The sequence below is a fragment of the Triticum aestivum genome, chromosome 1D, assembly GCF_018294505.1.
Source record: "Triticum aestivum cultivar Chinese Spring chromosome 1D, IWGSC CS RefSeq v2.1, whole genome shotgun sequence".
In the NCBI taxonomy this organism is placed as follows: Eukaryota; Viridiplantae; Streptophyta; class Magnoliopsida; order Poales; family Poaceae; genus Triticum; species Triticum aestivum.
In genome coordinates this window covers 422,955,970-422,976,981 of record NC_057796.1, presented here as the reverse complement: position 1 = coordinate 422,976,981, position 21,012 = coordinate 422,955,970, and positions in this window count along the sequence as shown.

Genomic DNA, 21,012 nt, shown 5'->3' with positions numbered 1-21,012 from the left:
ATAATCATACCCACGGATACTTGAGGTGACATTGGAGTACCTAGGTGACATTAGGGTTTTGGTTGATTTGTGTCTTAAGGTGTTATTCTAGTACGAACTCTATGATAGATTGAACAGAAAGAATAACTTTGAGATGGTTTCGTACCCTACCATAATCTCTTCGTTTGTTCTCCGCTATTAGTGACTTTGGAGTGACTCTTTGTTGCATGTTGAGGGATAGTTATATGATCCAGTTATGTTATTATTGTTGACATAACTTGCACTTGTGAAAGTATGAACCCTAGGCCTTGTTTCAACACATTGCAATACCGTTTGTGCTCACTTTTATCATTAGTTACCTTGCTATTTTTATATTTTCAGATTACAAAAACATTTATCTACCATCCATATTGCACTTGTATCACTATCTCTTCGCCGAACTAGTGACCTATACAATTTACCATTGTATTGGGTGTGTTGGGGACACTAGAGACTCTTTGTTATTTGGTTGCAGGGTTGCTTGAGAGAGACCATCTTCATCCTACGCCTCCCACGGATTGATAAACCTTAGGTCATCCACTTGAGGGAAATTTGCTACTGTCCTACAAACCTCTGCACTTGGAGGCCCAACAACGTCTACAAGAAGAAGGTTGTGTAGTAGACATCAGTTTCGTACCCTACAAACAATTTATTCTTATGTTCTCCGCTAGATAGGAACTTTGGAGTGATTCTTCATCGCACTTTGAGGGGTGGTTATATGATCCAATTATATTAGCACTGTTGAGAGATTGCACTAGCAAAAGTACGGACCCTAGGACTCATTTTCAAGCATTGCAATACCGTTTTTGTGCCCGTTTACTATTTGCTACCTTGCTGTTTTTATTTATTCAGATTATAAAAATATATTTTCTACCATCCATATTACACTTTTTGTTGGGGAACGCAGTATTTAAAAAATTTCCTACGATCACGGAAGATCTATCTAGGAGATGCATAGCAACGAGAGGGGAGAGTGTGTCCACGTACCCTCATAGAACGAAAGCGGAAGCGTTGAGTAACGCGGTTGATGTAGTCGAATGTCTTCACGATCCAACCGATCCTAGCACTGAACGTACGGCACCTCCGTGTTCAGCACACGTTCAACACGATGATGTCCCTCGAGCTCTTGATCCATTTGAGGACGAGGGAGAGTTTCGTCAGCACGACGGCGTGTTGACGGTGATGATGAAGTTACCGACGCAGGGCTTCGCCTAAGCACTACGACGATATGACCGAGGTGTGTAACTGTGGAGGGGGCACCGCACACGGCTAAGACAAATCTTGGTGTCCATGGGGTGCCCCCTCCCCCATATATAAAGGAGGGGAGGAGGAGGAGGGCTGGCCACAAGGGGCGCGCCCAAGAGGGGTTATTCCTACTCCTAGTAGGAGTAGGTTCCTCCTTTCCTAGTCCTAGTGGGAGAAGAAGGAAGGAGAGGAATAAGAGAAGGAAAGGGGGGGCGGCCCCCCTAGCCCTAGTCCAATTCGGTTTGGGCTAGGGGGCACGCGCCATACCTTGGCCTGCCTCCTCTCTTCCATCATTAGGCCCATGAGGCCCAATAACTTCCCGGGGGGGTTCCGGTAACCCCCGGTACTCTGAAACTTATCTAAAACGACCCGAACCATTCCGGTGTCCGAATGTAGCCTTCCAATATATGAATCTTTATGTCTCGACCATTTCGAGACTCCTCGTCATGTCCGTGATCTCATACGGGACTCTAAACAACCTTCGGTACATCAAATCACATAACTCATAATACATATCGTCATCGAACGTTAAGCGTGCGGACCCTACTGGTTCGATAACTATGTAGACATGACCGAGACACATCTCTGGTCAATAACCAATAGCGGAACCTGGATGCTCATATTTGTTCCTACATATTCTACGAAGATCTTTATCGGTCAGACCGCATAACAACATGCGTTATTCCCTTTGTCATCGGTATGTTACTTGCCTGAGATTCGATCGTCGGTATCATCATACCTAGTTCAAGATCGTTACCAGCAAGTCTCTTTACTCGTTCCGTAATGCATCATCCCGTAACTAACTCATTAGTCACATTGCTTGCAAGGCTTATAGTGATGTGTGATACGTCTCCAACGTATCTATAATTTTTGATTGTTCCATGCTATTATATTATCCATCTAGGATGTTTTATATGCATTTATATGCTACTTTATATGAATTTTGGGACTAACCTATTAACCTAGAGCCCAGTGCCAGTTTCTGTTTTTTCCTTGTTTTTGAGTATCGCAGAAAAGGAAAACCAAACAAAGTCCAATTGACCTGAAATTTCACGGAGATTGTTTTTGGACCAGAAGAAGCCCACGGAGTACCGGAGATGGACCAGAGGAGTCCCGAGGCCACCACGAGGGTGGGGGCACGCCCCCTATCTCGTGGCCGCCTCGGGGACCCCCCTGACTTGTTCCTGACTCCAACACCTCTTATATATACCCAAACTTCTAGAAAGAAACCTAGATCGGGAGTTCCGCCACCGCAAGCCTCTGTAGCCACCGAAAACCAATCTAAACCCGTTCCGGCACCCTGCCGGAGGGGGGAATCCCTCTCCGGTGGCCATCTTCATCATCCCGGCGCTCTCCATGACGAGGAGGGAGTAGTTCACCCTCGGGGCTGAGGGTATGTACCAGTAGCTATGTGTTTGATATATATATCTCTCTCTCGTGTTCTTGATTCGGCACGATCTTGATGTATCGCGAGCTTTGCTATTATAGCTAGATCTTATGATGTTTCTCCCCCTCTACTCTCTTGTGATGAATTGAGTTTTCCCTTTGAAGTTATCTTATCAGATTGAGTCTTTAAGGATTTGAGAACACTTGATGTATGTCTTGCATGTGCTTATCTGTGGTGACAATGGGATATCACGTGATCCACTTGATGTATGTTTTGGTGATCAACTTGCGAGTTCCGTGACCTCCTGAACTTATGCATAGGGGTTGGCACATGTTTTCGTCTTGACTCTCCGGTAGAAACTTTGGGGCACTCTTTGAAGTTCTTTGTGTTGGTTGAATAGATGAATCTAAGATTGTGTGATGCATATCATATAATCATACCCACGGATACTTGAGGTGACATTGGAGTATCTAGGTGACATTAGGGTTTTGGTTGATTTGTGTCTTAAGGTGTTATTCTAGTACGAACTCTAGGATAGATTGAACGGAAAGAATAGCTTCGTGTTATTTTACTACGGACTCTTGAATAGATCGATCAGAAAGGATAACTTTGAGGTGGTTTCGTACCCTAAAATAATCTCTCCGTTTGTTCTCCGCTATTAGTGACTTTGGAGTGACTCTTTGTTGCATGTTGAGGGATAGTTATATGATCCAATTATGTTATTATTGTTGAGAGAACTTGCACTAGTGAAAGTATGAACCCTATGCCTTATTTCCTGGCATTGCAATACCATTTACGCTCACTTTTACCACTTGCTACCTTGCTGTTTTTATATTTTCAGATTACAAAAACCTTTATCTACCATCCATATTGCACTTGTATCACCATCTCTTCGCCGAATTAGTGCACCTATACAATTTACCATTGTATTGGGTGTGTTGGGGACACAAGAGACTCTTTGCTATTTGGTTGCAGTGTTGTTTGAGAGAGACCATCTTCACCCTACGCCTCCCACGGATTGATAAACCTTAGGTCATCCACTTGAGGGAAATTTGCTACTGTCCTACAACCTCTGCACTTGGAGGCCCAACAACGTCTACAAGAAGAAGGTTGTGTAGTAGACATCAATGTGCATTACCGGGAGGGACCGAAGATACCTCTCTGATACTCGGAGTGACAAATCCTAATCTCGATCTATGCCAATTGAACAAACACCATCGGAGACACCTGTAGAGCATCTTTATAATCACCAAGTTACGTTGTGACGTTTGATAGCACACAAGGTGTTCCTCCAGTATTCGGGAGTTGCATAATCTCATAGTCATAGGAACATGTATAAGTCATGAAGAAAGCAATAGCAATAAAAGTTAACGATCATTATGCTAAGCTAATGGACGGGTCTTACCCATCACATCATTCTCCTAATGATGTGATCCCGTTCATCAAATGACAACACATGTCTATGGTCAGGAAACTTAACCATCTTTGATGAACGAGCTAGTCAAGTAGAGGTATACTAGGGACACTTTGTTTTGTCTATGTATTCACACATGTATCAAGTTTCCGGTTAATACAATTCTAGTATGAATAATAAAATTTATCATTATATAAAGAAATGTAAATAACATCTTTATTATTGCCTCTAGGGCATATTTCCTTCAGTCTCCCACTTGCACTAGAGTCAATAATCTAGTTCACATCACCATGTGATTTGACACCAATAATTCACATCGCCTTGTGACCAACACCCAAAGGGTTTACTAGAGTCAATAATCTAGTTCACATCGCCATGTGATTTAACACCCAAAGAGTACTAAGGTGTGATCATGTTTTGCTTGTGAGAGAAGTTTAGTCAACGGATCTTCCACATTCAGATCTGTATGTATTTTGCAAATTTCTATGTCTACAATGCTCTGCACGGAGCTACTCTAGCTAATTGCTCCCACTTTCAATATGTATCCAGATTGGAACTTAGAGTTATCCGGATCAGTGTCAAAGCTTGCATCGACGTAACCCTTTACGACGAACTTTTTGTCACCTCCATAACCGAGAAACATATCCTTATTCTACTAAGGATAACTTTGACCATTGTCCAGTGATCCACTCCTGGATCACTATTGTACCCTCTTGCCAAACTCATGGTGAGGTACACAATAGGTCTGGCACACAGCATAGCATACTTTATAGAACCTATCACCAAGGCATAGGGAATGACTATTCATTCTCTTTCTATTTTCTGTCGTGGTCGGGTTTTGAGTCTTTACTCAACTTCACACCTTGCAACACAGGCAAGAACTCCTTCTTTGACTGTTCCATTTTGAACTACTTCAAAATCTTGTCAAGGTATGTACTCATTGAAAAAACTTATCAAGCGTCTTGATCTATCTCTATAGATCTTGATGCTCAATATGTAAGCAGCTTCACCGAGGTTTTTCTTTGAAAAACTCCTTTCAAACACTCCTTTATGCTTTCTAGAAAATTCTACATCATTTCCGATCAACAATATGCCATTCACATATACTTATCAGAAAGGCTGTAGTGCTCCCACTCACTTTCTTGTAAATACAAGCTTCACAATAAGTCTGTATAAAAGCATATGCTTTGATCACCTTATCAAAGCGTATATTCCAACTCCGAGATGCTTGCACCAGTCCATAGATGGATCGTTGGAGTTTGCACACTTTGTTAGCACTTTTAGGATCGACAAAACCTTATGGTTGCATCATATACAACTATTCTGTAAGAAATCCATTAAGGAATGCATTTTGACATCTATTTGCTAGATTTCATAAAATGTGGCAATTGCTAACATGATTCGGACAGACTTTAAGCATCGATACGAGTGAGAAAATCTCATCGTAGTCTACACCTTGAACTTGTCAAAAACCTTTTGCGACAATTCGAACTTTGTAGATAGTAACACTACCATCAGCGTCCATCTTCCTCTTGAATATCCATTTATTCTCAATGGCTCACCGATCATCGGGCAAGTCAATCAAAGTCCTTACTTTGTTCTCATACATGGATCCCATCTCAGATTTCATGGCCTCAAGCCATTTCACGGAATCTGGGCTCATCATCGCTTCCTCATTGGTCGTAGGTTCGTCATGGTCAAGTAACATGACCTCCAGAACAGGATTATCGTACCACTCTGGTGCGGATCTTACTCCGGTTGACCTACGAGGTTCGGTAGTAACTTGATCTAAAGTTTCATGATTATCATCATTAGCTTCCTCACTAATTGGTGTAGGAATCACTGGAACTGATTTCTGTGATGAACTACTTTCCAATAAGGGAGAAGGTACAATTACCTCATCAAGTTCTACTTTCCTCCCACTCACTTCTTTCGAGAGAAACTCCTTCTCTAGAAAGGATCCATTCTTAGCAATGAATATCTTGCCTTCGGATATGTGATAGAAGGTGTACCCAATAGTTTTCTTTGAGTATCCTGTGAAGACACATTTCTCCGATTTGGGTTCGAGCTTATCAGGTTGAAGCTTTTTCACATAAGCATCGCAGCCCCAAACTTTAAGAAATGACAATTTGGGCTTCTTGCCAAACCACAGTTCATATGGTGTCGTCTCAACGGATTTAGATGGTGCCCTATTTAACGTGAATGCAGCTGTCTCTAATGCATAACCCCAAAACGATAGTGGTAAATCGGTAAGAGACATCATAGATCGCACGGCGTTTGGACACACCATTACTCCGTGGTGTTCTAGGTGGCATGAGTTGTGAAACTATTCCACATTGTTTTTAAATGAAGGCCAAACTCGTAACTCAAATATTTACCTCCGTGATCAGATCGTAGAAACTTTATTTTCTTGTTACGATGATTCTTAACTTCACTCTAAATTTCTTTGAACTTTTCAAATGTTTCAGACTTGTGTTTCATTAAGTAAATATACCCATATCTGCTTAAATCATCTGTGAAGGTCAGAAAATAACGATACCCGTCGCAAGCCTCAACACTCATTGGACCGCATACATCAGTATGTATTATTTCCAATAAGTCAGTGGCTCGCTCCATTGTTCCAGAGAACGGAGTTTTAGTCATCTTGCCCATGAGGCATGGTTCGCAAGCATCAAGTGATTCCAAAAGCCCATTAGCATGGAGTTTCTTCATGCGCTTGACACCAATATGACCTAAACGGCAGTGCCACAAATAAGTTGCACTATCATTATTAACTTTGCATCTTTTGGCATCAATATTATGTGTATCACTGTGATCGTGATTCAGTAAACCATTTACATTGGATGTAAGACCATAGAATGTTTTATTTATGTAAACAGAACAACAGTTATTCTCTGACTTAAATGAATTACCGTATCGCAATAAACATGATCCAATCATATTTATGCTCAATGCAAACACCAAATAACATTTATTTAGTTCCAATACTAATCCCGAAGGTAGAGGGAGTATGTGATGGTGATCTTATCAACCTTGGAATCATTTCCAACACACATCGTCACCTCGCCCTGAACTAGTCTTTGTTCATTTTGTAACTCCTGTTTTGAGTTACTAATCATAGCAACTGAACCGGTATCAAATACCCAGGGGCTACTATGAACACTAGTAATGTACACATCAATAACATGTATATCATATATACTTTTGTTCACTTTGCCATCCTTCTTATCCGCCAAGTATTTGGGGCAGTTCCGCTTCTAGTGACCATTTCCTTTGCAGTAGAAGCACTCAGTTTCAGGCGTGGGTCTAGCCTTGGGCTTCTTCGTGGGAGTGGCAACTTGCTTTCCATTCTTCTTGAAGTTCCCTTTCTTTCCCTTGCCCCATTACTTGAAACTAGTGATCTTGTCAACCATCAACATTTGATGCTTTTCTTGATTTCTACCTTCACCAATTTCAGCATCACGAAGAGCTCGGCAATCGTTTTCGTCATCCCTTGCATATTATAGTTCATCACCAAGTTCCAGTAACTTGGTGATAGTGACTAGAGAACTCTGTCAATCACTATCTTATCTGGAAGATTAACTCCCACTTGATTCAAGCGATAGTAGTACTTAGACATTCTGAGCACATGCTCACTGGTTGAGCTTATTCTCCTCCATCTTGTAGGCAAAATACTTGTCAAAGGTGTCATACCTCTCGACTCGGGCATGAGTCTGAAATACCAATTTCAGCTCTTGGAACATCTTATATGCTCCTGGTGTTCAAAATGTTTTAGAAGTCCCGGTTCTAAGGCGTAAATCATGGTGCACTAAACTATCAAGTAGTCATCATACCTAGCTTGCCAAACGTTCATAACGTCTGCATCTGCTCCTGCAATAGGTCCGTCACCTAACGGTGCATCAAGGACATAATTCTTCTGTGCAGCAACGAGGATAATCCTCAGATCACGGACCCAGTCCGCATCATTGCTACTATCATCTTTCAACTTATTTTTCTCTAGGAACATATCAAAAATAAACGTGGAGCTATAACGTGAGCTATTGATCTACAACATAATTTGCAAATACTATCAGGACTAAGTTCATGATAAATTAAAGTTCAATTAATCATATTACTTAAGAACTCCCACTTAGATAGACATCCCTCTAGTCATCTAAATGATCACGTGATCCATATCAACTAAACCATGTCCGATCATCACATGAGATGGAGTAGTTTTCAATGGTGAACATCTCTATGGTGATCATATCTACTATATGATTCACGTTCGACCTTTCGGTCTTAGTGTTCCGAGGCCATATCTGCATATGCTAGGCTCGTCAAGTTTAACCCGAGTATTCCGCGTGTGCAAAACTGGCTTGCACCCGTTGTATGTGAACGTAGATCTTATCACACCTGATCATCACGTGGTGTTTCGGCACGACGAACTGTAGCAACAGTGCATACTCGGGGAGAACACTTATACCTTGAAATTAAGTGAGAGATCATCTTATAATGCTACCGCTGTACTAAGAAAAATAAGATGCATAAAGGATAAACATCACATGCAATCAAAATATGTGACATGATATGGCCATCATCATCTTGTGCCTTTGATCTCCATCTCCAAGGTACCATCATGATCTCCATCGTCACCGGCATGACACCATGATCTCCATCATATTGATCTCTATCAACATGTCGTCACATGGTCGTCTCGCCAACTATTGCTATCGCATAGCGATAAATTAAAGCAATTATATGGCGCTTGCATCTTATGCAATAAAGAGACAACCATAAGGCTTCTGCCAGTTGCCGATAACTTTAACAAAACATGATCATCTCATACAACAATTTATATCTCATCACGTCTTGACCATATTACATCACAACATGCCCTGCAAAAACAAGTTAGACGTCCTCTACTTTGTTGTTGCAAGTTTTATGTGGCTGCTACGGGCTTCTAGCAAGAACCGTTCTTACCTACGCATCAAAACCACAATGACTTTTCGTTAAGTGTGTTGTTTTAACCTTCAACAAGGATCGGGCGTAGTCAAACTCGATTCAACTAAAGTTGGAGAAACAGACACCCGCCAGCCACCTGTGTGCGAAGCACGTCGGTAGAACCAGTCTCATGAACGCGGTCATGTAATGTCGGTCCGGGCCGCTTCATCCAACTATACCGCCGAATCAAAGTAAGACGTTACTGGTAAGCAATATGACTATTATCGCCCACGACTCTTTGTGTTCTACTCGTGCATATAACATCTACGCGTAGACCTGGCTCTGATGCCACTGTTGGGGAACGCGGTATTTCAAAAAAAATCCTACGACCACGCAAGATCTATCTAGGAGATGCATAGCAATGAGAGGGGAGAGTGTGTCCACGTACCCTCGTAGACCGAAAGCAGAAGTGTTTAGTAACGCGGTTGATGTAGTCGAACGTCTTCGCGATCCAACCGATCCTAGCACCGAACGTACGGCACCTCCGTGTTCAGCACACGTTCAGCACGATGACATCCCTCGAGCTCTTGATCCAGTTGAGGACGAGGGGGAGTTTCGTCAGCACGACGATGTGCTGATGGTGATGATGAAGTTACCGGCGCAGGGCTTCGCCTAAGCACTACGATGATATGACCGAGGTGTGTAACTATGGAGGGGGGCACCGCACACGGCTAAGACAAATCTTGGTGTCCATGGGGTGCCCCCTCCCCCGTATATAAAGGAGGGGAGGAGGAGGACCGGACACAAGGGGCGCGCCCAAGGGGGGGATTCCTACTCCTAGGAGTAGGTTTCCCCCTTTCCTAGTCCTAGTAGGAGAAGAAGGAAGGAGAGGAAGAAGAGAAGGAAAGGGGGGCCTGGCCCTCCTAGCCCTAGTCCAATTCGGTTTGGGCTAGGGGGGCACGCGCCACACCTTGGCCTGCCTCCTCTCTTCCACCATTAGGCCCAAGAGGCACAATAACTTCCCGGGGGGTTCCGGTAACCCCCGGTACTCCGGAACTTATCCGAAACGACCCGAACCATTCCGGTGTCCGAATTTAGCCTTCCAATATATGAATCTTTATGTCTCGACCATTTCGATACTCCTTGTCATGTCCGTGATCTCATCCAGGACTTTGAACAACCTTCGGTACATCAAATCACATAACTCATAATACATATCGTCATCGAACATTAAGCGTGCGGACCCTACGGGTTCGAGAACTATGTAGACATGACCGAGACACATCTCCGGTCAATAAACAATAGCGAAACCTGGATGCTCATGTTGGTTCCTACATATTATATGAAGATCTTTATCGGTCAAACCGCATAACAACATACGTTATTCCCTTTGTCATCGGTATGTTACTTGCCCGAGATTCGATCGTCGGTATCATCATACCTAGTTCAATCTCGTTACCGGCAAGCCTCTTTACTCGTTCTGTAATGCATCATCCTGTAACTAACTCATTAGCCACATTGCTTGCAAGGCTTATAGTGATGTGCATTACCGAGAGGGCCCGGAGATACCTCTCCGATACTCGGAGTGACAAATCCTAATCTCGATCTATGCCAACTCAACGAACACCATCGGAGACACCTGTAGAGCATCTTTATAATCACCTAGTTATGTTGTGACGTTTGATAGCACACAAGGTGTTCCTCCAGTATTCGGGAGTTGCCTAATCTCATAGTCATAGAAACATGTATAAGTCATGAAGAAAGTAATAGCAATAAAACTTAACGATCATTATGCTAAGCTAACGGATGGGTCTTGTCCATCACATCATTCTCCTAATGATGTGATCCTGTTCATCAAATGACAACACATGTCTATGGTCAAGAAACTAAACCACTTTGATGAACGAGCTAGTCAAGTAGAGGCATACTAGGGACACTTTGTTTTGTCTATGTATTCGCACATGTATCAAGTTTCCGGATAATACAATTCTAGCATGAATAATAAACATTTATCATGATATAAGGAAATATAAATAACATCTTTATTATTGCCTCCAGGGCATATTTCCTTCACTTTTATCACCATCTCTTCGCCGAACTAGTGCACCTATAAAATTTTCCATTGTATTGGGTGTGTTGGGGATACAAGAGATTTCTTGTATTTGGTTGCAGGGTCGTTTGAGAGAGACCATCTTCATCCTACACCTCTCACGGATTGATAAACCTTAGGTCATCCACTTGAGGGAAAATTGCTACTGTCCTACAGAACTCTGCGCTTGGAGGCCCAACACGTGTCTACAAGAATAAAGTTGCGTAGTAGACATCAGTGACAAATCCCAGTCTCGATTTGTGCCAACCCAACAGACACTTTCGGAGATACCTGTAGTGCACCTTTATAGTCACCCGGTTACGTTGTGACGTTTGATACACCCAAAGCATTCCTACGGTATCCGGGAGTTGCACAATCTCATGGTCTAAGGAAATGTACTTGACATTAGAAAAGCTCTAGCAAACGAACTACACGATCTTGTGCTATGCTTAGGATTGGGTCTTGTCCATCACATCATTCTCCTAATGATGTGATCCCGTTATCAACGACATCCAATGTCCATGGTCAGGAAACCACAACCATCTATTGATCAACGAGCTAGTCAACTAGAGGCTCACTAGGGGCATGTTGTGGTCTATGTATTCACACATGTATTACGGTTTCCGGTTAATACAATTATAGCATGAACAATAGACAATTATCATGAACAAGGAAATATAATAATAACAATTTTATTATTGCCTCTAGGGCATATTTCCAACAGTCTCCCACTTGCACTAGAGTCAGTAATCTAGTTACATTGTGATGAATCGAACACCCATAGAGTTCTGGTGCTGATCATGTTTTGCTCGTGGAAGAGGTTTAGTCAATGGGTCTGCAACATTCAGATCCGTATGTACTTCGCAAATCTCTATATCATATTGTAGATGCTGCTTCCACGCTCCACTTGGAGCTATTCCAAATGGTTGCTCCACTATACGTATCTGGTTTGCTACTCAGAGTCATCTGGATAGGTGTTAAAGCTTGCATCAACGTAACCCTTTACGCCGAACTCTTTATCACCTCCAAAACCGAGAAACATTTCCTTATTCCTCTAAGGACAATTTTGACCGTTGTCCAATGATCCATTCCTGGATTACTCTTGTACCCCATTGCCAGACACATGGCAAGGCACATATCAGGTGCGGTACACAGCATGGCATATCGTATAGAACCTATGGCTAAGGCATAGGGGACGACCTTTGTCCTTTCTCTTTCTTCTGCCATGGTCGAGCTTGAAGTCTTAACTTCACACCTTACAACTCAGGCAAGAACTCCTTTTTTGACTGATCCATTTTGAACTCCTTCAAGATCATGTCAAGGTATGTGCTTTGTGAAAGTCTTATCACGCATCTTGATCTATCTCTATAGATCTTGATACCCAATATGTAAGCAGTTTTACCCAGGTCTTCCTTTGAAAAACTCCATTCAAACAACCCTTTATGCTTTCCACAAATTCTACATTATTTTCGATCAACAATATGTCATCCGCATATACTTATCAAAAATGTTGTAGTGCTCCCACTCACTTTCTTGCAAATACAAGTTTCTTGCAAACTTTGTATAAATCCAAAAGCTTTGATCACCTCATCAAAGCGTATGTACCAAATTTCGACAAAACCTTCTGGTTGTGTCACATACAGCCTTTCCTCACGGAAACCGTCAAGGAAACTTTGTTTTGACATCCATGTGCCAGATTTCGTAAATGAAAATGCAGCAACTGCTAACATAATTCTAACAGACTTTAGCATCGCTATGATTGAGAAAGTCTCATCACAGTCAACTCCTTGAACTTGTCGGAAACTTCTTTGAGACAAGTCAAGCTTCATAAATGGTGACATTACCATCAGCGTCTGTCTCCTTCTTAAAGATCCATTATTCTCAATGGCTTGCCGATCATCGAGCAAGTCCACCAAAGTCCATACTTTGTTCTCATACATGGATCCTATCTCAGATTTCATGGCTCCTAGCCATTTGTTGGAATCCGGGCCCACCATCGCTTCTCGATAGCTCGGAGGTTCACCGTTGTCCAACAACATGACCTTTAAGACATGGTTACTACTCAGAAGTTGTACGCACCCTTGTCGACCTACGAGGTTTGATAGTAACTTGATCTGAAGCTCCATGATCATCATCATTAGCTTTCTCTTCAACTGACGTAGGTGCCACAGAAACATCTTTCTGTGCTGCGCTACTCTTTGGTTGAAGTGAAGGTTCAACAACCTCATCAAGTTCTATCTTCCTCCCACTCAATTCTTTCGAGAGAAACTCTTTCTCGAGAAAGGACCTATTCTTAGCGACAAACACTTTGCCCTCAGATCTGAGATAGAAGGTATACCCAATCGTCTTCTTTGGGTATTCTATGAAGACACAATTGTCCGCTTTGGGTTCGAGCTTTTCTGGCAGAAGCCTATCGACATAGGCATCGCACACCCAAACCTTAAGAAACAACAACTTAGGTTTCTTGCCAAACCATAGTTCATACGGTGTCGTCTCCATGGACTTAGATGGTGCCCTATTTAAAGTGAATCTAGTTGTCTCTAATGCATAACCCCAAAATGATAGCGGTAGATCAGTAAGAGACATCATAGATCACACCATATCCAAAAGGGTGCGATTACGATGTTCAGACACACCATTACGCTATGGTGTTCCAGGTGGCGTCAACTGTGAAACTATTCCACCCTGTCTTAAGTGATTGCCAAACTCATAACTTAGATACTCTCCCCTTGATCAGATCGTAGGAACCTGATCTTCTTGTTACGATGATTCTCAACTTCACTCTGAAATTGCGTGAACCTTTTTCAATCATTCCAGACTCATGCTTCATTAAGTAAATATACCAATATCTACTCAATTCATTGGTGAAGGTGAGAAAATAACGATATCCACCGCACGCGTGAACACTCATCGGACCGCACACATCAACATGTATGATTTCCAACAAGTCACTTGCCCATTCCATTATTCCAGAAAACGGGGTTTTAGTCATCTTGCCAATGAGGCATGGTTCGCATGTGTCAGGTGATTCACAATCAAGTGACTCCAAAAGTCCATCGGTATGGAGGTTCTTCATGCGCTTTACACCAATATGACCTAAGCGGTAGTGCCACAATAAAGTGGTACTATCATTATCAACTCTACATCTTTCGGTATCAATGTTATGAACATGTGTAACACTACGACCGAGATTCAATAAACCATTCACATTTTGTTCACGACCATAGACGGTATTATTCATGTAAACAGAATAACCATTATTCTCTGACTTAAATGAATAATCGTATTGCAATAAACATGATCTAATCATGTTCATGCTCAACGCAGACACCAATGCAAACAACATTTATCTAGGTTCAACACTAATCCCGAAGGTAGAGAGAGCGTGCGATGGTGATCACATCAACCTTGGAAACACTTCCAACACACATCATCACCTCGCCCTTAGCTAGTCTCCGTTTATTCCGTAGCTTTTGTTTCGAGTTACCAATCTTCGCAACTGAACCGGTATCTAATACCCAGGTGCTACTAGGAGTACTAGTAAGGTACACATCAATAACACATATATCAAATATACTTCTGTTGAAGTTGCCAGCCTTCTTATCTACCAAGTATTTGAGGCAGTTCCTCTACCAGTGACCGTTCCCCTAATAGAAGCACTTCATCTCAAGTTTGGGTTCTTGGGTTTCTTCACTAGAGCGGCAACTGGCTTGTCATTCATGAAGTTTCCCTTCTTGCCCTTGCCCTTCTTTGAAACCAGTGATCTTGTTAACCATCAACACTTTATGCTCCTTGATTTCTACCTTTACGGCCTTAAGCACGACGAACAGCTCTGGGATCATCTTCCCTTGCATGTTATGGTTCATCACGAAACTCTAGCAGCTTGGTGATAGTGACTGGAGAACTTTTGTCAATCACTCTCTTATTTGGAAGATTAACTCCCACTTGATTCAAGTGATTGAAGTAACCAGACATTCTGAGCACATGCTCACTGGCTGAGCTATTCTCCTCCATCTTGTAGGCAAAGATCTTGTCAGAGGTCTCAAACCTCTCAACACGGGCATGAGCCTGAAATATTAATTTCAGCTCTTGGAACATCTCATATGTTCCATGGCGTTCAAAACGCCTTTGGAGTCCCGATTCTAAGTCGTAAAGCGTGGCGCACTAAACTATCAAGTAGTCATCAGAACTTGTCTGCCAGATGTTCACAACATCCACAAACAACGCTAGAGGGGTTGGCACACCGACCGGTGCATCAAGGACATAAGCCTTCTGTGTAGTAGTGAGGACAATCCTCATACTACGGCCCTAGTCCGCACAATTGGTCACAATATCTTTCAACTTAGTCTTTCTCTAGGAACATATTAAAACAGGGAGCTGAAACGTGAGCTATTGATCTACAACATAATTTGCAAAGACAATTTAGACTATGTTCATGATAATGAGTTCAATTAATCAAATTATTTAATGAACTCTCACTCAGATAGACATCCCTCTAGTCATCTAAGTGATACATGATCCGAATCGACTAGGCCGTGTCCGATCATCACGTGAGACGGACTAATCATCAACGGTGAACATCTCCATGTTGATCGCATCTACTATACGACTCATGTTCGACCTTTCGGTCTCTCGTGTTCCGAGGCCATGTCTGTACATGATAGGCTCGTCAAGTCAACCTAAGTGTTTTGCATGTGTAAATCTCGCTTACACCCATTGTATGCGAACATTAGAATCTATCACACCCGATCATCACGTGGTGCTTCGAAACAATGAACCTTCGCAACGGTGCACAGTTAGGGGGAACACATCTCTTGAAATTTTAGTGAGGGGTCAACTTATTTATGCTACCGTCGTTCTAAGCAAATAAGATGTAAACATGACAAACATCACATGCAAATCATAAAGTGACATGATATGGCCAATATCATCTTGCGCCTTTGAACTCCATCTTTGAGGCGCGGCATGATCACCTTCGTCACCGGCATGACACCATGATCTCCATCATCATGATCTCCATCATCGCGTCGTCATGAAGTTATCTCGCCAACTATTACTTCTACTACTATGGCTAATGGTTAGCAATAAAGTAAAGTAATTACATGGCGTTTACATTGACTCGCTGGTCATACAATAAATTAAGACAACTCCTATGGCTCCTGCCGGTTGTCATACTCATCGACATACAAGTCGTGATTCCTATTACAAGAACATGATCAATCTCATACATCACATATATAATTCATCACATCCCTTTGGCCATATCACATCACATAGCATACCCTGCAAAAACAAGTTAGATGTCCTCTAATTGTTGTTGCATGTTTTACGTGGCTGCTATGGGTTTCTAGCAAGAACGTTTCTTACCTACGCAAAATCCACAACGGTGATCTGCCAATTGCTATTTACCCTTCATAAGGACCCTCTTCATCGAATCCGATCCGACTAAAGTGGGAGAGACAGACACCCGCTAGCCACCTTATGCATCAAGTGCATGTCGGTCGGTGGAACCAGTCTCACGTAAGCGTATGTGTAAGGTCGGTCCGGGACGCTTCATCCCACAATGCCACTGAATCAAGATAAGACTAGTAACATTAAGAAAAATTAACCAAATCATCGCCCACAACTACTTTGTGTTCTACTCGTGCATAGAATCTACGCATAGACCTAGCTCATGATGCCACTATTGGGGAACGTAGTAATAATTCAAAATTTTCCTACGTGTCACCAAGATCAATCTAGGAGATACTAGCAACGAGAGAGAGAGGGAGTGCATCTTCATACCCTTGAAGATCGCTAAGCGGAAGAGTTACAAGAACGCGGTTGATGGAGTCGTACTCGCGGCGATTCAAATCGCGGAAGATCCGATCCAAGCGACGAACGGACGACGCCTCCGCGTTCAACACGTACAGCCTGGGGACGTCTCCTCCTTATTGATCTAGCAAGGGGAGAGGAGAAGTTGAGGGAGAGCTCTGGCAGCACGACGGCGCGGTGGTGGAGCTTGCGATTCTCCGGCAGGGCTTCGCCAAGCACTACGGAGGAGGAGGAGGTGTAGGAGGAGGGAGGGCTACACCAGGGGAAGGGGTGCGGCAGCCCTCCCCCCCCCCCCCCACTATTTTTAGGGGGAAGGGAAGAGGGGGCCGACCCCCCTAGATGCATCTAGAGGGGGGCGGCCAGGAGGGGGAAACTTGCCCCCCCAAGCAGGTGGGAGGCACCCCTCCCCCTAGGGTTTCCAACCCTAGGCGCCTTGGGCCCTTGGGGGGCGAACCAGCCCACTAGGGGCTGGTTCCCTCCCATATTCAGCCCATTAAGTCCTCCGGGGCAGGTGGCCCCACCCGGTGGACCCCCGGACACCTTTCGGTGGTCCCGGTACAATACCGATAACCCCCGAAACCATTCCGGCGACTGAAACTGGACTTCCCATATATAAATCTTCACCTCCGGACCATTCCGGAACTCCTCGTGACGTCCGGGATCTCATCCGGGACTCCGAACAACCTTCGGTAACCACATACAATTTCCCATAACAACTCTAGCGTCACCGAACCTTAAGTGTGTAGACCCTACTGGTTCGGGAACCATGCAGATATGACCGAGACATCTTTTCGGCCAATAACCAACAACGGGATCTGGATACCCATGTTGGCTCCCACATGTTCCACGATGATCTCATCGGATGAACCACGATGTCGGGGATTCAATCAACCCCGTATACAATTCCCTTTGTCCATCAGTATGTTACTTGCCCGAGATTCGATCGTCGGTATCCCCATACCTCGTTCAATCTCGTCACCGGCAAGTCTCTTTACTTGTTCCGTAACACATGATCCCGTGGCTAACTCCTTAGTCACATTGAGCTCATTATGATGATGCATTACCGAGTGGGCCCAAAGATACCTCTCCGTCATACGGAGTGACAAATCCCAGTCTCGATTCGTGCCAACCCAACAGACACTTTCGGAGATACCTGTAGTGCACCTTTATAGTCACCCAGTTACGTTGTGACGTTTGATACACCCAAAACATTCCTACGGTATCCGGGAGTTGCACAATCTCATGGTCTAAGGAAATGATACTTGACATTAGAAAAGCTCTAGCAAACGAACTACATGATCTTGTGTTGTGCTTAGGATTCGGTCTTGTCCATCACATCATTCTCCTAATGATGTGATCCCGTTATCAACGACATCCAATGTCCATGGTCAGGAAACCACAACCATCTATTGATCAACGAGCTAGTCAACTAGAGGCTCACTAGGGACATGTTGCGGTCTATGTATTCAAACATGTATTACGGTTTCCGGTTAATAAAATTATAGCATGAACAATAGACAATTATCATGAACAAGGAAATATAGTAATAATCGTTTTATTATTGCCTCTAGGGCATATTTCCAACAGTAAGTTAAGTCCTCGTACTAGGCTTCTTTTTCTTCCTGTGTCGACCAAAAACTACCACATGTCCCTCCGATAAACTGAGTTCCCCATGGGCCTGACACGACATTAGGGGTAAGCTCCCTGAAACTAGGGTGTGGAGAGCTCCTCCCCCGACAGGGTAAAGCTAAACACTGATGCGGCTTTCCTTGTGGACACGGGAGAAGCGTGGGGCGGGGCAGTTGCCAGAGACCACAAGGGCCATGTTTTTCTGTCAGTGGGAAGACAGTTACCCTTTTGCAGCTCAGTGGAAGAGGCAGAAGCTGCGGCGGCGGAGATGGGGCTAAGGAAATTTGCTAAGTATTTCCATGGAAATTTGATCCTAGAGACGGATTGCGCGGGTCTCGCTCGGGATCTAAAGGGAAAGAGTATACCTCCACCATGGTGTAGATTGTAACCATGGTTCTAAAAAAAAGCTGAGTATCGTACCTCGGCTTTCACCAAGTGCCTCAAAGGCCTCACATGACATAGGTGTAAGTTGCGTGTTGGCACTCATCTTATATCTGAACTAGGTGTGCCATTTGGTCCTGCACTTTTCAGGGCATCTTCAATGCAAGCCGCTTATACGGGCGCTTAGGAAAATAAAAATATATCATAAAATCAGAAAACTATCTAAGCGTTGGTTTGTTTCAACGCAAGGCGCTAGTTTATAGGCGCTAATAAAATCGGTGCATGTTATCCCGCAAAGCAAAAGTAGCTGAAGCGCTCGCTGCTACTTCTTGCATCGATGCTTGAGCGACGCCAGGAATTAAAAGCGGAACTGCCAGTTGACCAGGATACCTATCCTGGCGCCCCTCCACTAGCGTCCGCGTTGGACATGCCCTCAGATCATGCCATGTGTTTGGTACGCCGAGTTCGGCACTCGACATACAATTGTAAATCGAGTGTAACACTCGGCTTATTGCCCAATAGATTTTTTTTGTTAGGTTATTGAATCATCCTAGCAATTCAGCAACATATATGTAGACTTATATTTTGACGACATATCTCATATCCATACAAGCACATAACTTATATCTCATATCCATATATAGCACATATACATACATTGACTCGTAGAAGCACATATAGACGGGTAATGGGAATTAAACTCTTTATTTACACTTTGTCCAAGACAACAATGAACTTTAGGATGGTACGTAATGTGTTGCCTTTTCGGAAACCGGCGAGGGCTCGTGCAGAAGTTGGAATCGGACCATAAATAGGAGCGCATGGCCCGATTATTCTACCGTCGACTCCCGTCCCGTTTCACCACACACGACACGACGCCAGGTCACTAGCCGCATTAATTCCGATCGGTCGATCGATCACCGGAACTCCAGCCCTTCCATCGTCGAAAGCTAGGGCACCGTCGTATCATATTTGTTTATCTAAATATTACATGTTTAATTTAGTCTTTTCTAATATATCAAAGACACCAAAACATCAATTTTACTTTTTCTAATAATTTTTGTAATTTTATTGTACGATCACAGAAGTGGTTTGCAATACAAAGTTTGTACAAATTTGAGTCACTTATTTTGGGGCGGAGCGAGTACTTAATATAAATGTTATATGTTCAATTTAGTGTACCTTGAGGTCAGAACTAATAATACATGTTCTCTATTATCTTTGTCTAATGATTTTTCAAACAGGTTTATTTTCAACTTGATAACATTATCTATAGCTTGAAAAGGGATAGTATTTTCAAAATCTAGAAACATGTCGATATTTTCGGTTAAGCTTGTTGAAACAAAACAAAATTTATTCTCTCTTTATGAGTGGTTGTACTTCTTCTCAAACTAGTGACGTTCTTTATTTTGGTGTGAATAATGCAAGTGTGTTCTTCTGGTATGCACATATGTTGAAACATTGCATAGATAATGGTTGTTAAATATTTGTTCAATTGTATTTATCAAACAAGATATTTTTAAGTGATGATGAGGTACTCAAGATTTTTGTAGACAAGAAACATGTAATGCATGTAAGCATGAGTGTAATGACACATTTGAAATAAGCTTGAGTTTAATAGCACATTTGAACTATATTTTTTAAGATTAATGGCAATGACTTGGCCTTTGGTAAGTTACTTAAGAGGTATACAAAGCTGCATAGCAATGCAGCCGCATCAAGCTCGGGTGAAGGGGTAATTCATCACATTTCCCTTTGGTGGCTATTGCGTTGGTACCGGATGCAAGTGATGAGCCATGGAGTTTGTGCAAAGCCCAGCGTTCTGCTATTTTTCAAGTCAGTGTCTATATGGCTTGTACCTTGATCTTTATCATATGAACGAGGCAGATATTATCATGCAAAAAAGTAGAATTCCAGATCCACCATTATTGTCCATGGCTCCTATAGCAGGCTTTGAAGACCACAATAGGCACTCGCCGCTAGAAACGAGGTCTAATAACTACTGAAGGAATATCAGTTGGTGCATCACTCCATGCAACGAGACTTGCAAATCCTTCACCACCAATGTAACGGTTGGTGCATCATCCCAGCATCTTCTTCCGACTATCTCCA